Genomic DNA, 20668 nt, shown 5'->3' with positions numbered 1-20668 from the left:
CATATTTAACGTATTGAAAAATTAACATACATGGAACATTTCCAAAAATGTACATATCACACGTGAAAATAGCATAAAAAATTCAATCTTCTTGGCTTTGTTTTATATTAGCAAAGCTGGTCCCAGAGAGTTTTGACTATGGCAAGACAGCAGCATTTGCATCCATTTCAAAGAGACATGAGGGCCATCCCACTTGCTCCTGCATCTTCCCTGTGCCATTTTAATAGAAGATGCCCTCATTTAGCAGCAACACCTCAACTGTACAATATGCAGGGAAACATAATTAAATTTAATAGGGGCTACCCCTGGTTTGAAGACACACTTGATTTAAAGCCACTCACAATTTAAAGCTGCAGGGAGATGTAATTAAATTTTATAGAAGCCACGGCTTTTAAATGAAGACACATGATCTATGTGCATGTGTGAATATACACACACATACAGTAAAAATAGGACATTTAAAAAGGTATTCTTCTGTAATTATTTATATTATGATTCAAAAATACAAGACTTAATAATGCTCAAATGGTGTGAAGGCTGTTTTTATTCATGTGATAGGTGTGACTATAAGAACATACCATGATAATTATCATTGTACTATTACAATAGTAGCTTATTGACTAAATTGATAGATATTTATCAATATACATTTACTTGGTACATTTAATGTTACCTATTCTTTATCTGGCTTTATATATTTATGGCAATGACATCAATAAAAAAGCTTTGATAAATCATGTGTCTCTTGTTTTTTGCTGCCTGTACACCAAAAGACTTACTAAAATGATGTGATGTTATTTTAAAGAATCTAAGAATAAAATTTACATTTTTGCATATGTATGTAATATACAAGTCATTCAAATTTGGAAAACATTGTACATACTCTTATTATATATGTTTATACAGTGTTTATTAATACATCTAAAAAATTCCAATATGTGGGAGGAATCAAGACACAAATCTATCAAGTCTCCTGCCCTCAAACTTTTGATTTAGTCTTTAGGGTTATCTACACTGTTAATATTAATTTATGTGCTCAAATTTGATCAGTTTTAATCTTTTACTAAAAGGGAACAAGATATAAACTAAGACTCAAAGTCATTAAGTAAATGTCTTATGTGGGGATAAAAAAAGCTCCTTTGTAGATTAAATCTTTGAAGAAGATCCTGTGAAAACTCTTCAGACTTTGTTCCTTTAATGTCTATTTAATGCCTTGGAGAAGATATCTTCTGTTTTGACCCTCCTTGAACCCTAGACAGTAGCTCAATAAACCTCGGAAAGACCAAAAGTTTCAGAAAGAATGGTCTTTAAAGCCAAAAACCTTGCTCAGGGCTATAACCTCAGTGTGAGACTGAGCTCAGGGAGGAAGGGAAGATCTCCTATCTTTACCACCATTAATTATCCACTCAGTAATCTACTCCTGCCATAAATGCAGTACTTTCTTAACTGGACTCTTCTTTCCCATGCCTCAAGCCATGGATCATCAACCAACTCCCAACCCCCACTCACCCTGAAAAATCCGTCCTTTGTTGTTCAAGATTATTAAGCTAGGTAAACTGTGTAAACCAGTTTTTAAAGCAAACAATTAGATCTTTGTTTTTACACTAAAGCTCCTTAGAGGCCCATATAATGAATTGTCTGAAGTAAGAAGTGTGGGAATTTCTGTATTGGTCTAAATGTGTAGCATATTCTATTTTACCTACTGTTATTCAGTAGCTTAAAAAATAATACTGATTCTTTATATTACAGTGGTTGTACTGGTTTCTTATTTTCCGTCTAACTTCATTTCTTCTTTACTTCCTATACTTTGTAGAATCTTTGTAAATTATATTCCATAATACTACTTATTATATTTCAAGTACAGAGAACACTAAGAAAAAAGCTGATCAAAACAAATTGTGTAAACTAAACTACATTTTTTTTTTCTTCATGGAAAGTAGTGTAGCAATCAAATTGCCCAGCTACATTACTAATGACCTTGTGCCAGCATCCACCACTGAGTGCTAGGTGTTTAACAAATGAAGATATCATAAAAATGTCAACAGTTGTTATCTAGGGTGAAATGGGATAATGAGTGACATTGATGTTCTTCTTGTATTTTTTATTTTGAAACTTTACACAAGCATTTATTATATTATTAGCAAAGAAAAAATTATTTATATTATATATTTATTATATAAATGTATGATATAAAGTATAGTTATATTATTTAAATACATTTAAAGGTAAATACATGTGATTAACATTTCAAAACTGAAAAATAATTACTTTATATAAACTAGTTTCATAAGAAGCCTCTTTTTGTACTGAAAGCTGTCACCCGTCACTGTGCCTGGCTCATTATGTATAGAGGCTACTTAGATGGTTATTTTTTCCTGCTGTCATGTTTTGTTTTTCCATGTATAAATTAAGAGAAATTGCATCAATCCAAATATTGGATAATCTTCCACAATACATTTTAAAAGCCCATAAATTCCTTTTATATTTAAATATAAATTTACAGACCTAATTGTGATTTAAAACTCTCATCTAGCCTTTATTAATTCTATTACTGGTTATTGGGTAATGAAATCTTAGAGGAGTTCATATTTGGACTTTCACACCTAAGTCAAATTTTATCGACATTTCGTGTTCATTTTACGTCTAACTAAGGTTAAGGTTTTACTTAAAAATGAAAAGTACAAGAAATTGATCTCTATTACAGAATCATAATTCATGATTAGTTTAAGTTGTCTTCTTATACCTAAACATTAGCCAGAATTGTTTTTATTTGTGTTGTTACTTTTTTCCCCTTGATGAGTTGTTCAGTATAGTGGTTAAGACAAGGGTATTGTATTCACACTGTCTTGGCCTTAAGTCCCATTTCATTCTCTCATTCAGTAAATTTTGATTGAGTGTCAAATTTTTTCTAAGGATTGTCTGATCTTGGAACTCAAATCAGTTTCATTTCTTCATCACTAAAAGAGAGATAAAATATAACTGATGGGGTTATTGTGAAGATTAGGTCAGATGATCTAAAAAAGGTTTTAGTACAGCATGTGCCACATAATAAACATAGAAGCTATTACTGTAAAGCATCTATTTATATGAATATACTTATAAACTGCTACAAATAGATTTATGTGTAACATACAACAGGACTTGATGGGATTTTTACTCAAGGAGCAGAACAGGGTTTCTCTTCTTAAAGGACAAATTCGAGTCCTTTTTCTACATTCATGGACTAGCTGCTTGATTATCAAGATTCTAATGTAAAAATATTTATAAATTTACTGAGGACAGGGAACATGCTTTATTCTTCCTCTCTTTCCTTCGCCTAGCACAGTACCTGACACTAAATTTGTGCTAAGTAAAGTTTTATTGAATTAAAAGCTTAAGTAGCAGAAAACATGGACATTAGTTTGAATCTCTCTTGTTCTTATGACAGGTAAAATGATATATATAATATGTCAAATATACTAATTTTCCTGAGAAAGAAATATTCCATAGAGTTACACATATGGTAACTGAGTCTTATAAGCAAAAGATTTAAAATAAGGCTTTAAATAACTAGGTTAACTGTATAAAGGTAGATTAATGTGACAAGATCAAGATATAGCCTGATGAAAAATAAATTTTAAGAATAAAGACTCCGGCAAGCATCCAGGAAGAAAAAATAGGTTGCATGTAAGAAAAGAAAAATCATACAGAGTTCCAACTTCTCCATGATGTTTAAAGTCAGGAGATAATGAAACAACTTTTTTAAAGTATTTAAGGGCAAAAGATGTAACTGAAGGATTTTATATCCAGCCAAGTTGTCATGAAAGATAATCTCAAATAATTAATGGTTCATTAAGTTTACTACTAAAAATATTTTCCTGAAAAAGTTACTCAAATATGTCATTTACCCAACCAAGAGATGCACTAAAATATAGAATTCAAAAATAAGGATGAGTTAGCTTTAAAAGAAAAATTTAAAGCTTTATATGTAAAAAATGTATGATAAATGTGGTGATAAAACATAAAGCAAAGTCATTAACCAAAAATTTTGCTGGAGAAGATATAATTTATAGTAAAATTCACCAATGATAGAATCAAAATTCCAGATTACACCAAGAAGAGTTATACATGAGAATTCAGTTTGGGGGAATCACGTGTCATCTTTTTTCTCTTCTTTCCTTTCCTTTTATTTCCCATATTTTCTATAAATGAAATATTTTGCCTATTAAAAAAATACACATGATGTAATAATAAATGGATGAATTTATTATCAGCTTATACTATATGGTTTTGTATTAAATGTTAATATCTTTTATTAGGAGGGTTAATACAATGTACTTTTTAGATGAATATAAACCACAGCAAAGAATGCATTCCAGATTTATCCTTGAAAGTAGCATTGCTCCCCAGCTATATCCCAGCCTCATCTGAGCAACAAGATACTTTCAAGTTACAATGTTCTTTTCCTCCCCTGTGTTTTCTGTCTTGTTCTTCATTTTGGGGGGGGGGGGGGGGGAATATTTCCAGTGCTCTAATCCTATTGAGACACATGTTGGACTAGCTTCTGCCATGCTTCTACCACCCACCTCTATTGGAGGACATCATTTTTTCCTCAAATATCAAATGATGAATGGATGGCTCAGTTCTGCGCAACTGCTTATAATTGCATGTGGAATCTTTCAGTCTCATCCCTGTCCATCAATGGATGGGACCCATTTCTACTTCAGTCTGTCCATCTTCTCTATCTGTTATGCCCCTTCCCTGAGCTTGACCAAGCTTTAGTGTGTTTCACATGGCAGTCCCTTGCTTTGGTAAATTCACAGCCCTAATCATTATTTCTGTTGACTTTAGTTGTGGCTCTAATGCTTTGTATATAAGTCCCTTAAGATAATTGTTTAGCATAACATTTCTTTATCCTTTACAAATTCCTACAATTTTCATAATCACAGTAAGCAATAATATTACTGGCTGTTCTTTTGAAAAAAACAAAGTTTATCATTATTCTTCCTTGGTGAAGAATAAAAAAAAAATTAACAGAATTTTTATAAGAATTTGTTTTCACATATGTTGATTTGTGAAAGAAAAACGGGGACATGAGGTCAATTATGGAAAGATAAAGTCAATGAAGTGACAAAGAATGTGGTCAAATTCCATTTTAAAAGTGTCTGCTTAATAGTCTCCCTAAAATCGCCTTTAAAATACTATGAAGATACATTTTTTTTATAATTAGCACAATTACCCCAAATTAAGATATATGGAGAGCCCTTGGCCAGAATCAAAAAATATTTCATCACATATACATATGAGGCAGCAGGAATATAAAAAACTTCTAAATAGACATCTCATGTTTGATCTCATTAGAAAAGGTGGAAAACAATGGAAGTCCCTCTTGGGATTCATCTATTTGAGAGAGTGTAGGAAGGAACTGTCACACTTTCTGTTTCCTTGGTTCAAAGCTCAGAGCATGTAATGGACCCAAATATGGTCACTGATCTCTTTTCTCCACTATTGTTAATTTTTGTAAGTTGTACATCATGCTATTCCCTTTTCACTTGATTTTCAGTATCCCTCCAGCCATAACATCTTCCAGAATATAATAGGAGAGTAATGAGAATAGACTTGTAGGAGCACTTTGCATTTAGGGAAGACTTGAAAATGAGGTAAGGAGGGTATTTTTATCAGAATGATCAAAGGCTCTGTGATGGAAATACTCATGGCATTTTTCAGGAAGGCCATTGTGGTTGGAAGATACCATACAACAGAGGAATGGAGGGAAGTGAGGTCAAAGATATAGGCAGTGTTAGAAGTTTAGATTTTACTTCAATAGCAAATGTTGCCAAAGAGGGTGTAAGCATGGGATGATGTGAGCTAATTTTTGTTTTCCAAAGGTCACTGTGACTGCAGGATGGAAGATAGTCCAAAAATCACCAAAAGTGAAAGTAGGGAAACCAGAAAACATGCACAATTACAACAAATACCTTGAGTTAATGGTGCTTTCTGTGTGTGTGATATGGCATCCCTAACAGGAGGGGGCGCTAAGCTCTGTTAGAACCAAGAGTGGAGCTGGAGAGGCAGTTTGTGTAGAGTTTAGAATGTGGTTAAAGGGGTTGAAAACCCCTTTGGAGTGACTATGGAGTGAAAACCATAGTCAGGGTCTTGATATGGCAACTAACTGGGCCACAATCTGAACGGGGTCAGTGAGGTATTAGAGAGAAGGAGATGAGGATCAACAGCTAAAAACAATTTTGCTTGCTAGGGCCTCTTAGATGAACTGTTTCCATTTAGTGTATTAGTTGGCTTTTGCTGTGTAACAAATCACTCCAAGATTCAGGAGATCAAAACACTGATCATTTATTCTCATTGATAGGACTGAAAGTTGGCTGAGGTTGACTGATGTGGATTGGACTCAGGTGGGCTTAACTTTATGCTACAGGTGAGTCACCCATATCCTGATGGGTTAGTTGAGACATATCCTTCATGCATCTCTTACCAAAAAACAGAGAGACAAGCAGAGACACCTGATGACTTTTAGGACCAAGGCAGACCTGGCATATGTCATTCCTGCCCACATTCCATTGGCCAAAGCAAATCTCCTGATCAAGTCCAGTGTCACTACATTTGAGCTGCTGTCACAAAAATACAATAAACTAGGTGGCTTATAAACAACAAAAATGTATTTCTCATAGTTCTAGAGGTTAAGAAGTGCAAGATTATGGTGCCACCAGATTTGATATATGATGAGAGCCTGTTTCCTCATTAAAGACAATCTTCTCACTGTGACCTCACATGGCAGAAGCAGCAAAGGAGCTTTTGGGAGACTGTTTTATAAGGGCACTAATCCCATTCATGACGGATCCACCCTTGTGACTTAACCATCTCCCAAAGGCTCCAACTCCTAATACCATCATCTTGGGGGTTAAGATGTCAACACACAAACCTCGTGGGGGGACACAAATATTCAGACCATTGCACCCAATATCAACAGGATGGGGATATAGTTACTCTAGAAGAAGGAACTGCAAGTTCACATGGCAAAGGTTGGGGACAGAGCTGCCTTCATGGGGTGTTATTTTTTCCAGACACAGAGTCCCATGCTTAGAAGGATCCATGGTTGGTTTAATGCTCTGTTGTTGCTATCTGGAAATTCTTAATCATTTTTTAACAAGGAGCTGTACATTTTCATTTTGCCCAAGGTCCTGAAAATGATGTAGCTGGTCCTAGAGGTGGATACAGGGAAGAGTGAAACTTCTGGGCCAATAACAAAATCAGCCACAGGGAGATACACACATTTATATCATGTCTTTAAGTCACCATATGGCTCATGGTTGTTGATAAAAGGAAGCAAAAATAGAACAATAACAGGAGTGTTATACTGAATAATGGAAGAAACAACAGACTATATTAGAGGAAATGAAAGACACATGAAATAAAGTAAAAGGTGAGGAAACAAAAGTGGAGGTCTTTTGGAAAGAACTTTTAAAAGCCAGAGGTGAGGACTGACAGAGGAGAAAGAGAAAACAAGAAAATTACTGGCAAACTAATTTGAGCATAATTTAATCATGACATTCAGCTATTCAGTTAACTGAGAAAAATATACTATTTTTTTGCAAATTTAAAATATTACTCTCCTGAATTTTATTCCTTTCAGAGATGTAGAATAATATTTTTAGACAAATGATTAAATCTGTTAACATCTATTTAAAGGCAATTATGACACAATGGTTATGAAACAAAGTTAGCTGTTAATTAGGATAAAAATTACTTTTTATTGATAATTTTAGCTGGCAAGATTTCAAACACTACATTAGGTGATGATCATATGTTTTGTGACAGGATTATGGCCTGCATCATAAACCATTCTGAAATGTATTATAATATTAAAATTATTGGCTACTTAAAACATCGTATTCAAATTGCATTCAAATTTCACATCTGCCCACGAACTAATATGTCAAGTCTAAATGCTACTAAATCACATAATCACTCATTTACTTTCACAGTCATTTTGTTCATTCTAAAGAAATTTGTTATGTGCCTACTATGTGTCAGACACTTTGTTTCACTCTTTTCACAAGGGCTGTTATCATATCTTTAAAAACCCTTCAACAAATAACTAATAGATAGAAATAGTAACTTTGACTTTTAGTATAGCAAATAAATTCCACTAGATTAAGGATAGCAAGAAAAGTCCCTCAGGTTTTAATTCAGAAGGAAGTGTAAGAAGGTCAGGAGAACACTGCTCAGAAATATGTACAGTAATAAAGAGATTGAGACCTTTCCCACAATATTCTGAAATAACTGGGACTATCAGTGCAAATCTTCCCTGGAAAAAATAGTTGAAAACTTAATGTTGAAGAGGGAAATGCAGTTATTAGAAGAGATCAGGGGACCTATGTAAAGAAAGAGATTGAGGACATATATAAAGGGACAAACCTTTATAAAAATGATGCTGATATCCATTGAGGAGTACAAAATAAGAGGATTTAGCAAATAGAGGAGGCTGAAGTGATAGGAGCAATGAAACAAATTTATTTTTCAATCACCTTTGACTGGTATATGCTGAAGATCCGCTTTAGGCCCATTGTGTGGTGCTTTCTTGGTAGCAAAATGTAAGCCATTCAGCAATTTATCCCTTTGCCAAGCTCATAAAATATTGTTCACTGTTCTAACATACCCCAATGAATATTCAATAAACACAAGATTGGGCTAAGAGGAAGCTATATATACAGAAAACCCCTATTTATGCTATCACAATTTTGCATTTTCTCATTTCCTGAGCCATGAAGTTGTCTATGTTGCTAATGTACAGATTTCCTGCCATTTGCTATCATTTCTCAGAAACTGTTAAAACATAATCCCATGTTTGCTGTGAAATTAGCCTTGAAAAGAAAGCTGCTGAAGAGTACATAGCACCTTCTTCAGTAGTACACACCTCACCAATTCCCACTGCTTTCCTATTTGGGTAGAAGAATATTGTATTTCTCTAGTCGGTGAACAAACAGGCATTCTTAAACATTTACTCTACGCTAGGCACTGTGCTAGCCACTGAGATAAAAGACAAGAGCCGACCATACCTCTTCAAGAAGGTTATCGAAGGGTAATGAGTACAGGAAGACTGCTCTGAGTTAGGCTGTAAAAGGATCATTCTCACTGCTCTGTGGAGAATAGACTGGGAAGCACAAGGAAGGTGGCCAGGACAGGGGGCAAGAGTGAGGTCAGAGAATCCTATCAGTGGTCACTGTCTTAGGAGTTAGGTCAGTGGCTCAGCTAGAGCATTTTACATGAAGATTATGAGAAGTAGTCACATTTGAGATATACCTTAGAAGTGAGATCCATATTCTAGAAAGGAGTCAAGGATGGTAATAGGGTGTTTTGGCTGGTCTGAGGATGAATGGTAATGTCATTTACTGAGATGAGGAACATGAAAAGAGGGAGAGATTAGGTCAGAATTAGTAAATCAAAGGTTAGTACTGGGCTCGTCAAGTTTGAGATGTCTATTAGATGCCCAAGTGGAGAGGTCAGGGGAGAGGTTGGAGGTAAATATTAGCTTTAAATATCATCAGCACAAGGGTGATGTTTAAAGTCACGAGATACGATGAGATCACCAAGGGAGTAATTTACATAGAGAAGAGAAGATGCAGCAGCAAAATATCTTGCTTCCCCACAATAACTTAGATCTCAGCTCCACCCTGGAGGTTGGTGATCTTGATAGCTGGTCACTTCCTGGAACTCACAAAGGTTTGCAGTCCTTTCTTGCACAGATGCTACTGACATCATGCTAGTCTCAGAGTGTGAGTTGTGTTGCCCCTCCATTTACTGGCTTTTTCTGAGCATGTACACAACCTCCTTTCTTCATTCTTTGAGCCAGAGGCATTGGTAACACACAGTGGTTGTGTGTTAAGAGGATTGACAAACACCAGCACTCATGACAAGGAAATTATGTTACAGAGAAAGTAAACGAAAATCAGTATCCACTATCATCACTTCCAAAGTATATGAACCCAACCGAGTCATCTGGACCCTCTTGCCTCCTGAGCTAGAGTAACAGACATTGTTCTCTGCTGGTTGCTCCCAAACCCCGTTCCTTAGTCCTCTCTGTTCCTATCTCCAAGCCCCACACCTTGTGCCTTCCCCACCCTCAAGGAGCCTATCTTTTTTTAATCATACAATTTAAGTATTTTTTCTTAACTTCCCTATTCCTTACAGACTCTTGACCCTATTTTGGTATATTCAAAAGTTCTAGTAAGATGTTTTACCAAACAAAAGAGCAGTTTTTCTTCCTATAATATATTCTGCTAGTCCCTAGAGGGTAAAAAATGCTGCAGTTTTTTTAAAAAGTGGTATCTTCCACTTTCTTTTTTGTCTAACTCTATTCATATTACATATGAATTACATATCACACTTCTAAGGGGATTCCTAAACGTATTCCTATACATGTTTAGGTCTGGTACTTGAAAATGCTGTGCCAGTTTCCTGGGATAAGTTAAGTTTAGAAAAAAAAATTAACTTTGTAATAAGCCAATTGTTGTCCACAGCAAAAATGAACATATCATATTCTTTCTAATTTATTTTTTCACTTATACTTTCTTCCTATTATTATTAATTCCTCCCTTTCACTACAAAAGTAAAATAGAAATGGTTGACTGAGCTGTAGAAACAGGAAATTGCTGGGAAGGCAGCAACAGAATTTTGGAAACAGCCCAGCTTGGGAACTTGGGCACATCTATGGCTGATCCCAGCTCTTGTCATGCTTATCTGTGTGGCCCTGAGATGCTCATCCAACTGACCCTCAGTTTCTCATCTGCAAAACAGTGACCATTCCCTTGGAGGGTTGTTCTGAAGACAAAGAAAATATTTGTAATTATCTGCTACATAATAGGCAGTAACTTCTGATTATTTACTTGAGATAGTCAGTCTCCACATTTTCCTTGGGACCACAGAAGATGGTCTAGCCCCTGGGCAAGTTGGGCAGTGCCACAGATCTTCTGTGTACACTCTGACCCTGGAAAATGCAGGAGTACGTTCCCTGGGTTGCCCATCTCACTTGTCAGCTATTGTATTTGACTCCCATCTGCCATGTCAAAGTCACAGGGCTCCTGCTCTTGGCAGCGAGCCCTGTGCTGTCAGCAGTTGCTGACAGGTGAGACCCACTGGCCCAAGATCAGAAAGCTTGCTTGCACTGCAAAAGGACCTACCTCACCTGTCAGCTGTCACAGTCAATCTTTTTACACTGCTCCACTCCAGGAAATGTGATATCTCGTTCAGGAGAGTGTCTGGAATTATGAAATACAAAATGAAGTTATGGCTGTTTGTTTATTAGCTTGTGTGGTGTTTCTGAGAACCGCTTTTCTCTCGCTGGGGACCTTTAGAAATGGCTTCTTCCATGGCACTTTAGAGCCACACCTGAAGGTTGTGAGGCTGACTGCTTGGCTGAAAAAGTGGGGTGTGCTGCTAAAAAGATCCCAAATTCATCAACAGATTCCACCTATCAGGTGACAGGCCAGGCTCAGGGTACAACTGCCGTGGTAACATGGTGGGATCCGCCTGTCAGCTGGCTCCCAGCCAGTCTTTCTGAGTTTAGAGACATGGTTCTAAACATGAAACACTGAGCTTCATAAAATCAGTGGTTTGCCCTGAGCATCCAATTGAAAGACATCATCTTTGAAAACAACAGAAAATGATGTTAAAGAATCACAACCAATCCTATCGCTGCCCCGTAAATGTAAGCACCATTTTAATTCTACTGAGGCTGTTGACTATAAGAAGTTTGACAATTTCATCTCCTCTGCTACCAACACACACATAGGAATGCCCACACACCATGTATGCACACACACACGCAGTATTTTTTTCTTCCAGTTTTATTGAGATATAATTGACATACTGCACTGTATAAGTGTAAGGTGTACAGTATAACGATTTGAGTTCCATACAGCATCAAATGATTATCAAAACAGGTTTAGTGAGCATCTATTATCTCATATAGATACAAAATTAAAGAAATTGAAATTTTTTTTCTTTTTATGGGAACTCAGAATTACTAACAACTTTCATATATAACATACAGCAGTATTAATTATATTTATCATGTTGTACTTTACATCCCTAGTACTTATTTATCTTATATCTGGTAGTTTGTACTTTTTGACGTCCTTCATCCAATTTTTCCTCCCCTCACCTCCCACTGCAGGTAAACACAAATCTAATCTCTTTTTCTATGAGTTGGTCTGTTTGTTTTTTTTCTGAAGTATAATTGACCTACAACACTATGTTCGTTCCTGCTGCAAAACATAATGATTAGATATTTCTAGACATTTTTAAATGATCATGATAAGCTTAGTTACAATATGTCACCATACAAAGATATGACATAGTTATTGAGTATATTCCCCAAATCTTTCTTATTTTGGGTCAAAAAAATCTACCCTTTTGGAAAAGATCTTTCAAATACCAACTGCCTAAAATTAGAACTAAAGTAATAATCACAAAATATCAGAGTAACACACGCAGAAAAACAAAAAAGGAAAAGGAAAAACAAAAATAGCAATTTCAGAATACACAATTTTGTTACAACAGTAATTCATGGTCTGAAAATTCAAAAATTAGAGTAGTATAAAAGGGAACATTTGTGTATCCTCTTCCCCCAACTACTTCCAGAGAGTCCCATGACATGGCTTTTTATCACTCACACATTTGCTCACTGCTGTCTTCCCCCACTGGGATTTCACCTCGACCAGAGTTTGCTGTTTATCTAGCTCACCATAATATCACCAGTGTTGAGCTCAGTGCATGGTATGAGCAATCATTCAATGCCTTCGTGGAATGACTGAATATTTACACCCCTTCATAGAAAGTTGGTCCTCCATTGGTACTGGACTAACGAGAACCTGAAATGTAGATCTCTTTTCAATCAAGAACACTAAGTACCTGTCCTTTAGTCCCATTAGTTCATTTTATCTTGTTTTGGCTGCTATCCAGTTCCCATCAAAAAGACAGCTAAAAAATTGTATTTGAAAAACAGTGCCTAAGGCAATGTTTTCTAACTTGAATTATTCCATAGCTTTGCAAACTTTCAAAATTTTTACAATGGACACAACGATTTAAGGAATAAGGGGAATAAGGAGAGAAGCAACCGAGTTACTGAGGAAGTAACTGAAGAGAAACAACCATTATGCAGCAAGAGTGTTCTTGTTAGAGTTAGGTTTGAGTTTGGGAAATAGGTTCAAGCCATCTGTTCTTACCTAGACAGACAGGCTGGGTTCTTCGTAAGTTGTGAGATGTATCATTGGTAATTTACTACTAGTAAGAAATAACTGGAATATATGAATATAATTTTAATATACATGAAAGAAGACTGGAGGTCAATATTGTCACTCTCACTCACACATGTTTTTAAACTCTTTCTTATAGGGCAGAGAAAGGCAAGGTGTTTTAGCAATGCGCCTACATATGCATTTCTCCAGCAGTGCGTATGCATCACACTTGTTGAAAGCACCCTTTCTGTGCATTGTGGCAAAAAGTGGTAAAGGATTTCTGGCCTACAAAATATATTTACTGTGTTATTCTCTGAGTCTGGGTCTACACCTTTATCAGGCTAAGACATCAGAGGAAAACAATATAGATGATATTAATTTCCCTTGGTGAAAATATTTCTATAATGTATATAAAGCCTTTTGCTTTCATATGTGGTAATAAAAATGCTGTTGCCTTTTAAAATACATTAATTTTAGATTCAGTATTTTTATGATTCCATTTTAACTCCTTTGTTGGTTTAATAGCTGTAACCCTGTTTTGCTATATTAGTGGTTGCTTTAGGGTTTATAGTATACATCTTTACCTTATCATTCCATCTTCAAGTGATACTATAACGCTTCACCTATAGTATAAGAACCTTACAACAATGTGCTTCTATTTCTTCCTTCCTGTCTTTGTGCTATTGTTGCCATACATTTTAGTTCTCATGTGTTATAAGCCTCATCCTACACTGTTTTAATTTTACTTAGTCAACTTTTTAAAAAGAGGTTTAAAAAATAAGAAAGTAATCTTGTGCATTAACCCAATGTAGCCACCATTTCCCACACTTTCCATTCCCTTGTGTGCATCCACATTTACTTTTGGTACCATTTCCCTCTGCCTAAATGGCTTCCTTTAACACTTCTCACAGTCTGGGTTTGCTGGTGATGAATTATTTTAGCACTTGTAGGTCTGAAAATCTTTATCTTGCCTTCATTTAAAAAGATATTTTCACTGGCTAGAAAAGTTAATTTGACAGGTTATTTTTTTTTTCTTTTTGTTTGTTAAGGATGGTGACCCATTGTCTTCTCACCTGCCAACTTTCCAATGAGAGCACTGTTACTATCCTTATTTTTACCTCTGACTTCTTTTAAGACTTTTCTCTTCATTAGTGGTTTTAAGCAATTTGATTATGATGGGCGGTGGTATAGCTTTCTTCATTTCTTGTGCTCACAGTTTGTTGAGCTTCTTAGCTCTGTGGGTTTACAGTTGTCACAAAATTTGAAGATTTTTGGCCCTTATTTCTTGAACTCATTCTTCTGTCCCTCCCTTAGACATTCCTTAATAAACAATATGTTTATTGTTAGACTATTTGAAATTTTACCAAAGCTTCCTGATACCATATTCATTTATTTTAGTTTCTTTTTCTATGTTTTATTTTGAGTAGTTTCTATTGTTGTCTTCAAGTTCACTCATTTTTTCCTCATCAATTATCTAATCTAGTCCTTTATTTTTATTTTTAACTTTATTTTATCATCTCACACATTATAATTTTAACCTGTAGAAGAAGGATTTGTGTCCTTTTTATATCTTCCATGTCTCAGCTTAACATGTTCAATCTTACCTCTAACTTTTTGAAAATATGGAATACTGTTATAATTTGTCTGCCAATTCTAACATCTGTTTCAGTCAATTTTGACTGATTTTCTTCCTCATTATGGGTTGTATTTTCCTGCTTCTTTGCATGTCTGGTAATTTTTTATTGGATGTCTTGTTGGATAATTATATATTGCTACAAATATACTTGAGCTGTTCTGGAACAGGTGGAGTTACTTGGAAACAGTATGATTATGCTGGGTCTTGCTTTTAAGATTTGTTAGATTGGAACCAAAGCAGTTTTTAATCAAGGCCTATTGGAACTCTAGTCACTGACCTGTGATTAAGAGTTTTTCTGCTCTGACTACTGGGAATAAGCACTGTTCCCTGGCTTATGTGATTTCCTTGCACTGTTCCCTCTAATACTTTCGAGTGTCTTTCCCCAGCTGTGAGTACTTCTCTCACATGGATGCACTATCAGTACTCAGCTGAGTACTTGAGAGGGAGTCTCTGAAATTCCCTGGAGTTCTCTCTATGTGCAGTTCTTTCCTCTATGGTACTCTGTCCTGAAAATTCTGGATGCTTTGGTCTCTTTGGAATCTCAGTTCTTTCTCCTCAACTCAAGGAATCTGTAAAGTTTTGCTTGGATTTCCTTTCCCTGTACTGTGGCCTGGAAGCTCTCTCAAGGCAACGAGCTGGGGCAGTTATAGAGCTTATTTCACTTGTTTCGCATCAGGAATACTGCCTTTGTTGCATGATATCCAATATCTTAAAACCACTGTTACCTATATTTTGACCGTTTTTTGGTTGTATGAGTCAGTATGGTAAATCTAATCTTTGTTACCCCAGTCATAATCTACATAATAATACTATTTAAATTAAATTTTGCTCTTCCCCAGTGAAGAAATTAAATTATCTAAATACTAACATTTTAAAATACATTAGCTTTTTTTGTTGTTTGTTTGTTTTTTGCTGTACGTGGGCCTCTCACTGTTGTAGCCTCTCCCGTTGCGGAGCACAGGCTCCGGATGCGCAGGCTCAGCGTCCGTGGCTCACGGTCCCAGCCGCTCCGCGGCATGCGGGATCCTCCCGGACCAGGGCACGAACCCGCGTCCCCTGCGTCGGCAGGCGAACTCTCAACCACTGCGCCACCAGGGAAGCCCCTAAAATACATTAGTTTTAAATGTCTATTGTTTGATTTCTGTCTCAACATATTTATTTTTTCCTTCTTGGGAAGAAAATGCACTTTTCTAGCTTTCTGAAAAATTGAATCAATGGCTGTATCTACATGAAATGATACTAATTTCCTTTAGAAAGTTAAAAAACTGATTACTTGGGGAGAAGTTTATGAAATATTTTTATAAGTTTTTATAGCTAGTATATGGAGATTTTAGAAGGTGCCTAAGCCACCAGGTGTCTGATATTGGGAATAACTGGTTTCCCCCTAAAATGCTTTTATGTCTTAGGAAGTTCCCCTGAGAAATAAGTGTAGAGTGGGCCTCAATATATGTGACAACTTGGACTTCATAAAACATTCTGGAAAACTCTTTTCAGGATTATTAATTGTACCAATGACTCTTACGTTTTTTTTCCCACTTCCTGGTAGTACTTTTGGCAATGATTTATTTAATCCTTCAAGACTCAGATGAAATGTTTTTTTTTCCTACAACTCTTCCAAACAGATGTCAATCCTACCTTCTGCTGTTCCCCTAGCATTTTGTAAATAGCTCCACTTTAGCGCTCACAGGGCTGTATAGTAATTATTTATTATCATGTCCTTTACACCAATAAGAAAAATTATGTACTCTTACATGACAGGACCCTATTATTCATATTTATATTGGTATTTCCCACCTACTACATAAGATGATAAATATTTATGAGACTAAATAACATATGTAAGATATTGAGGTATGCTGATAAGAAAATATTAGTGATAGAAACCAAGAATAACTAATAGGGAGTAGTGGGAAGTAAAGTTGGGTTAATAGGGAAAGGGTCAGATTAAAAATGGAAAGTTACCAAGAGCATTTACACTTAAATCAGAATAAATACCTAGTAATTGAACATCACTGAGTAAAGAAGATCAAATTTCATAAAACAATTTTGCACATTTTTCCTTTCAAAAAAGTATAAATTTGGTTATCGTAAAAATTTCTCATAATTTCAATATTTCAAAAATACTTGAGGCAAAGTACAAAATAAAAAATATCTTAGAATATATGCCTCTCCCATTTACTCTCCCCTTCCTCTACATCCTCTTTTCCCTCCTTATAGCTTAAGGGTATTTTCTAAGCACTGTAAAGCTATTTTTTAAACCACTTACATAAATTTTCAGTGTTTGCACTGAATACTGCAACCCTTTCAGGAACACTTAATATTTAAGCATCATCATATAGATATTTCCAGAAGCCTTATCTCCATCTTTATGTCTCCAGGAAAAAAAAATATAAAATCTTTTAAAGTAGTAGCTGGTCACCAGGGAGTAGGAGAATTTGATAATGAACAGAAAAGTGAATGCTTAAAATGTCCAAATCAGGATATTGAGATAATAAGATCAGTACATAAGTATCAAGTAACCTCAGTTCAAAGAAATTTATTTCAAAAATACCTCTAATTTATTGTAATATGGTGATAAGATTGTAGCACTTCCAAAATAATGATCTTGTATGAAGGACAGTTATGACATAAAGTTTAAAGCTAACACACAAAGATAAAAGCCAGGGCAGTGCAAAGCCAAAAGGCAGTTGCTTATTTGGGAGTGCACGGTGCAAATGTTGTGCTGTTTGGTTCCTGAGTCACTACTTGGAGTCTCTTGCTTCTAGACTTTAAATTCTTGCTGCCTCTTAGAATGTCTCACTGGGATCACACTGCTACTTTATATTAAACATGCTTAACATATAACACAAATCACTTCTCCCTCCCTTCCTTCTTCCTTCCAACTGGTACTTATCGCTGCATTATTACATACTAAGGATATAGGCACAACACAACACAACAAAACAAAACACACTTATCTCTTTGTCCAAAGAGAGGGAAGATAGACACATAAAGTAAATCTAGTGTGATAAGTTGGATAGAAGAAGAAGGTTATTTTTCATTCATCTTCCTTTCCTCTTACATTCATTTTTCTCCCTGTGCCACAGAAGGTGGGCATACCTCTGACAACACATCCCTCAGACTCCCTTGCCACCTGACTTGCAGTTAGTTTCGGCCAATGAGAGGCTGCTTAGGTGCACGTCTTTGGCAGTAGCAGAGCTCCACCAGAATACATAGCTTCCTCCATAGCTCCACTCTCACTGGCCCTAGTAATTCTTGTTTCTCCTCTTGCCCCTTCATCCCTAGAGTTTGTAATGGCTTTTCATCATTTCTAGTCTCTGAATGCATTTGCTTGTTCCTCTGTAAATAGTTTCTTTATGTGAACCAGCTGGAACGCTTTCTGTCAAGACCCTGCCTTGTTGTAGAAGCATAAGAGAAGGTTGTTAGCTCTATCTGGGGAAGTTAGAGGAGAAGTATATTTTTGCATTGACATCTAAAAGATAAGTAGTTATTTTCTAGAAATTATGGCAGGAAGGGAGTATTACAGAGAGGGAAGACTGGACCTACAAAGGAGCAGAGTATGCAAGAACCTGGCATGAATTACAAACAACTCAATATTTCTGGTTGTGAAGTGCAAGGCACTGGTCACCTAGAATTAAATCCTTGAAGTTTATTTAGCTGATCCTCTCTAAACCACTGTTTTGAATTATTTACCAAATATGGTCAAATTTTCTTCTCTTGAAAAATAATGACAATGAAAACTATTATTTATTTGACACCAATTATGTATCATAAATTGTGCTAGCTCTTTTTGGTGTGCAACTGTTATTAGTATACTGAAGTGGGCAAGCTCAAGGTAAAGGAGGTGAACAACTCTTTCAAAGAAATACCTAAACATATTATTGTAAATGGAGTGTTCACATCATCTGCTATAAATAATGGCAAAGACAGCCCAGGCTTTAAAGTAAAAATGTTAGATAATAAAGTGAAACAGTAGACTCCAAACACTAGAATGGGCCTTAGAGATCATCTGATGAGTTGACGCCTCTTCATCTCTTTACCATCCAGGTATTCCCAGTGCATACTCAGACTCAGTAACGATCAGAGCTAACAATCTCCTGGGGCTCCTTTATTCTACCTTTGAACAGTTCTGATGATAAAACAATTGTGCTTCAAGTTGAGCTGAAGAGTAGCTCCTCATTTTGCCAATTAAAACAGCATCCTTCAAATTCATTCTATGTTATGCTGATATTACACCTGCTCCCTGGAAAGAGGTTTCTAAGAAATACGAAAACCACTGCATAGGATCTACCTCATTTAAGAAGTTCTGCAGTAAGTGAATCTATTTTTATTTAATAAAAAGTTCTCCAAATACACTTGACCACAAAATATTTCTCTATTTTTATTATCATCACATCATGTGTTAACATTCTGGGAACTAGCTGTCTTTGCCTAGGTCCTCTAAAAGCAAAGCCTGAGGCAAGGGTAAAGTGGAGTGGAGGTAATGCATTTAGCTGGTACAAGCTCAGACGACATGAAAGACGACATGAAGCAGGCACAGGTAAGATGTGCTGGCTGCCACTTCACAATGAGCCAGAAGGAGACACAGCAGAATAGTGCCTTCACTCAAAATGGGTAGTTCACACAAGGGATAAAGGAAGGGGAATTATCTGCCAAGCTTCCTCACACCACTTTTGTACAGGTCAAGAATGACCTATACTAACTCTCCTCTGTCTTCAGGTTGCAATAGTTGGCCCTCAAATGGTGACTTGGAGAGCCAGATTCCAAGCCCTACTTTTGAATCCTAAAGTAGAGAGGTGAGTCCTCAAGGGCAGGCCCCACCTGTGGGGTGTAAGGGCCATCAAACCCCAGGCTTCAACCCAGACTCCAGCCAGCTCACAGAGCTTGGCATGGTGGGAGCAGCTGCTGTGCTATGGAGTTGAATGGAAATCATGCAAAATTGTGATTCTCCTTTCACATAGTCATCCTTCAAATATTAGTAGGCTCATGACATTTTTGAAGATTTTTAAAGTTAATATCCTCAATTCCTAAGACTGAATCCTTTTGTCTGCCTCTCCTTTGGTTGCTCTTCTATTTATTGATACTTCTAGTCTATTTAAAAAGGATATATGTATATGTGTAACTGATTCACTTTGCTGTACCCCTGAAACACAACTAACACAACATTGTTAATCAATTGTTGCTATACCACAATAAAAATTTTAAACAAAGAAGTTACTTTAAAAAAATAGGATACTCTGACCACAAACCATGTCCCAGGTGTCCGACTGGCGTGTTCTACATTCTAGATAAAGAAGTACTTCTGTCTATGCTGCCACAGACTGAATTGTCTTTTATGGCACATGCATCACATTCTGTCTTGACAAACTTCTAAGTTGTTTCTTTTCTTACATTGCTGTTTACTCATCGTGCAGTTGAAGAGTGGAAATTTTCACTATCAAATATACGTTAAAAAAAATAAAGTTCAAAGGGTAGCGCTTGAACTTTATTTTTTTAATTTTTTTTATTTTTTGTTTTGCGGTACGTGGGCCTCTCACTGTTGTGGCCTCTCACTGTTGTGGCCTCTCCCATTGTGGAGCACAGGCTCCGGACGCGCAGGCTCAGCGGCCATGGCTCACGGGCCCAGCCGCTCCGCGGCACGTGGGATCCTCCCGGACCGGGGCACAAACCCGTGTCCCCTGCATCGGCAGGTGGACTCTCAATCACTGCGCCACCAGAGAAGCCCTGAACTTTATATTTTTAAATGTATTCTAATTGTACTGAATCCATTGCTTCAGTCACCTGTTTTAGCCCAGCATCT

This window comes from Stenella coeruleoalba (genome assembly GCF_951394435.1).
Source record: "Stenella coeruleoalba genome assembly, chromosome: 17".
Classification (NCBI taxonomy): Eukaryota; Metazoa; Chordata; class Mammalia; order Artiodactyla; family Delphinidae; genus Stenella; species Stenella coeruleoalba.
This window is presented reverse-complemented; position numbering follows the sequence as displayed.